At 49.1% G+C, this 3,490-nt stretch overlaps 2 pseudogenes; both read right to left on the reverse strand.

The window, feature by feature from the left end:
• Positions 1–1,393: 1,393 nt before the first annotated feature.
• Positions 1,394–2,164, reverse strand: LOC124672701 (annotated as a pseudogene).
• Positions 2,165–2,555: 391 nt separating this feature from the next.
• Positions 2,556–3,082, reverse strand: LOC124672702 (annotated as a pseudogene).
• Between the last annotated feature and the right edge of the window lie 408 nt (positions 3,083–3,490).

Raw genomic sequence — 3,490 nt, forward strand, 5'->3', positions numbered from 1 at the left:
ATTAGTTTCGACATTGTTAAAAGATCACCATATTAGAGATCCAATGTAATAATAATATGGAATGTAGGATCAAATCTCAATCTTATTTCACTTTTTTTGAAAGGAATGCGGTAGGGGAAGCCCCTACAACCCTTCTTTTAGTTAAATAATAGGAACCCAAATCTTCATCTATGGGTATTGAAACTCGGTGGCTAGGTTGTACATCCACTTTTCTAACCAACTGAGCTAGGCTCACTTCTTAATCTTATTTCACTTCGTACCATAAATGGAAGACATTTCAATTTCACTCCACCACAATCTCTAAATCCATGGAAGTCCTTTCGACATTGTTAAAATGTCACCATTTTAATGAAGACCCAGTGTCTCAGAAATTTGAGAAATAAAATAAAAAATACGGAATGTAGGATCAAATCTCAATCTTAGTTCAATTTGCACAGTACATGAAAGCTGTATCAATATATATCACTCCACGGGTGCAGCTGAATCCTTAGAAATTATTTCAGCATCATTAAAATATCACCATATTGATCAAATCCAATGTCTCGCAAATTTGAGAAAAAGGTAAACATGGAAGTGGGATCAAATCTCAAGCTCATTTCACAATGTGGAAGCCGGTTTGACATTTCACTCTGCTGCAACCTTTGAATCCATCGAAGTTGTTTCGACAATATTTAAATATCACAATTAATGATGATCAAATGCTATAAAATTTTGATAAATACAAGTAAACATAGAATGTGGCATAAAATCTCAATTTTGTTTCACTCTATGAGTTACATGGAAGCTGTTTGGACATTTCAATCTGTCGAAACCTCTGAATCCATAACCATTTCGACATAATTATCAGTCATGATATTTGTGAAGATCCATAGTCTCACAAATTTGAGAAACAAACACAAACATGGAAGATGGGATCAAATGCCAATTTTATTTCACCGTTTGCAGTACATAAACGCCATTTCAACAATTTATTTTTTGCCACAGACCCTGCATCCATGGAATTCGTTTCAACATTGTTAAAAAAATCACCATATCAGTGAAGATCCAATGTCACACAAATTTGAGAAGCAAAATCAAGCATGGAAGGCGTGATGTAATCTCAGTTTAATTTATTTCACTTTGTGCAGTGCATGTACAAACAAATGGCAGTTATTATTTGCAAAATCTGACCTCCGGTGCCCGCATGGTCAGCCGTATAGCTTTGGCAGCTCGACGCATGCACCGATCCTATACTTTAATTTACAAGGAAAAAAAGAATCAAACTGAAAATAAACAAACGAAAGAAAGAATCGCCTCAATGTCAATGTTTTGTTAATCTGCCACCCCTGATTATTTTGTTGTTCCTAAGTCGGTTCGCCTCGCTGAATAGTAGCCGTTGATTTGCCGTTCAAAATTAGAGCCTTGAAACGATCATCTCTCTCCTCTGCACCTTCTCCATTTTTTCAATGTTGTAGAACACCGCTTCGGCTGCCGCTGACACCAGCTCGGCCATGTCCCTGCAGAGACAGATCGTCGTGGTTAGACAAACAGTTGCTGCATGCAATGCATGGGAGAAGATCGATCGAAGTTCGAATTAGAGGAAGAGAAATGCATGCATGCTTGATGGATGGATGACGTACCCTGTGGCGGAGTCATAGGTGATTCCGACGGTGTTCTTGGCCTCGCGTAGCGCGAACCTGAAGCGCTCGAGGTCGCGGGGGAGGTAGACGTCGGAGTCTGCGATTGCCTGGGGCAGGATAAGTTCGGAGGGCTTGATGTTGTAGAAGATGGGGATGATGGCCTTGCGCGACTCGACGATCATGGCGAGCTCGCGGAGGCAGTACTCGGAGTCGCAGTAGCTCGGGGAGAAGATGGCGACCGCGACGCTGCACTCGCGGATGCCGGCGCTGATCCGGTCCTCCAGCCTGTCGCCGGGCCGCATCGACATGTTATCCAGGAAGCCGTTGACGCCGTCCCGGGCGAGGCGCTCGTAGAGCAGGCGCGCCACCGTGCGCTTGGTGTCCACCCCGCGGTGGTTGATGAAGACATCGTAGCGGGTCTCCCCGGCCACCGACTCCTCGTCGTAGTACTCCACCCGCCGCGTCACCATGGCTTGCTGCTGCCTTGTCCTCCCCTCGATCACCTGCGTCGCCGCCTCTGCCGACGCTCTCAACCGCGAAACCATGGCGGACGATCTGCGCGAGGAGTACCCGGTGGCGGCCATTGCTCGCGAGTTTTCGAGCTTAGCTCAGCTTAAGCGTACGAGCGGATTGGTCGACGAATGTGCGCACGTACGGAAGTGCACGGACGTAGATAGCTCGCGACCGTTGGAAGGAGACGGCTCACGGCTGCAGCTAGCGGAATTGATCAAACTGATCGACTGCGTCTTGCTGAAATGGGTCTGTGGTAGCCTGTGATCGGGGAGCTGCTATGTACTATATATACGAATATACCCGGGCGCCCGAATTTCTTCTTCTTGTCAGCCTGGCCCTGGTGGCTATGTAACTGGTCGTGCGCGAAGATCAGACGTTTGAATAGAAGGAAAATTACACGCAGCAGCCAGGTCTGATTCAATGCTACCCCCCGCAGACGGGACAGGAACAAACACAGACCAATATAAAAAGAACCTGCGGGAGAATGAGTTCTGATGGCTTGATGTTGTAGAAGATGGGGATGATGGCCTTGCGCGACTCGACGATCATGGCGAGCTCGCGGAGGCAGTACTCGGAGTCGCAGGAGCTCGGGGAGAAGATGGCGACGGCGACGCTGCACTCGCGGATGCCGGCGCTGATCCGGTCCTCCAGCGGGTCGCCGGGCCGCATCGACATGTTGTCCAGGAAGCCGTTGACGCCGTCCCGGACGAGGCGCTCGTAGAGCAGGCGCGCCACCGTGCGCTTGGTGTCCACCCCGCGGTGGTTGAGATGAAGACATCGTAGCGGGCCTCCCCGGCCACCGACTCCTCGTCCTAGTACTCCACCCGTCGCGGATGCCTGCTGCTGCCTCTCGTCCTCCCCTCGATCACCTGCGCCGCCTCCTCTGCCGAAGCTCTCAACCGCGAAACCATGGCGGACGATCTGCGTGAGGAGTACCCGGTGGCGGCCATTGCTCGCGAGTTTTCGAGCTTAGCTCAGCTTAAGCGTACGAGCGGATTGGTGGAGGAATGTGCGCACGTACGTACGGAAGTGCACGGACGTAGATAGGATCGAGACGGCTCACATCCAGGCTTTGCTCACGGCTGCAGCTAGCGGAATTTATCAAACTGGTCGACTGCTGCAGCCTGCAGCTAGCAATGGAAGTTTTTGGTCGTCGGCACGGCTGGACACACCTAGAGTGAGGAGGATCTACGATATTTGAAGCTCCAATTTTCCGGATGAAGATCGCCTTCTCCGTACTCGAGAAGTTGGAGTGACCATATAAAAGGATGTGCTTCGTTTCTTTGGATGTTAGCTTTAGAGCATCTCCAACAGGCGCTCTATCCCATGCTGTATCCAAAAAAATGACTAGTTTAGCG

This window comes from Lolium rigidum, chromosome 7 (assembly GCF_022539505.1).
Source record: "Lolium rigidum isolate FL_2022 chromosome 7, APGP_CSIRO_Lrig_0.1, whole genome shotgun sequence".
Lineage (NCBI taxonomy): Eukaryota > Viridiplantae > Streptophyta > Magnoliopsida > Poales > Poaceae > Lolium > Lolium rigidum.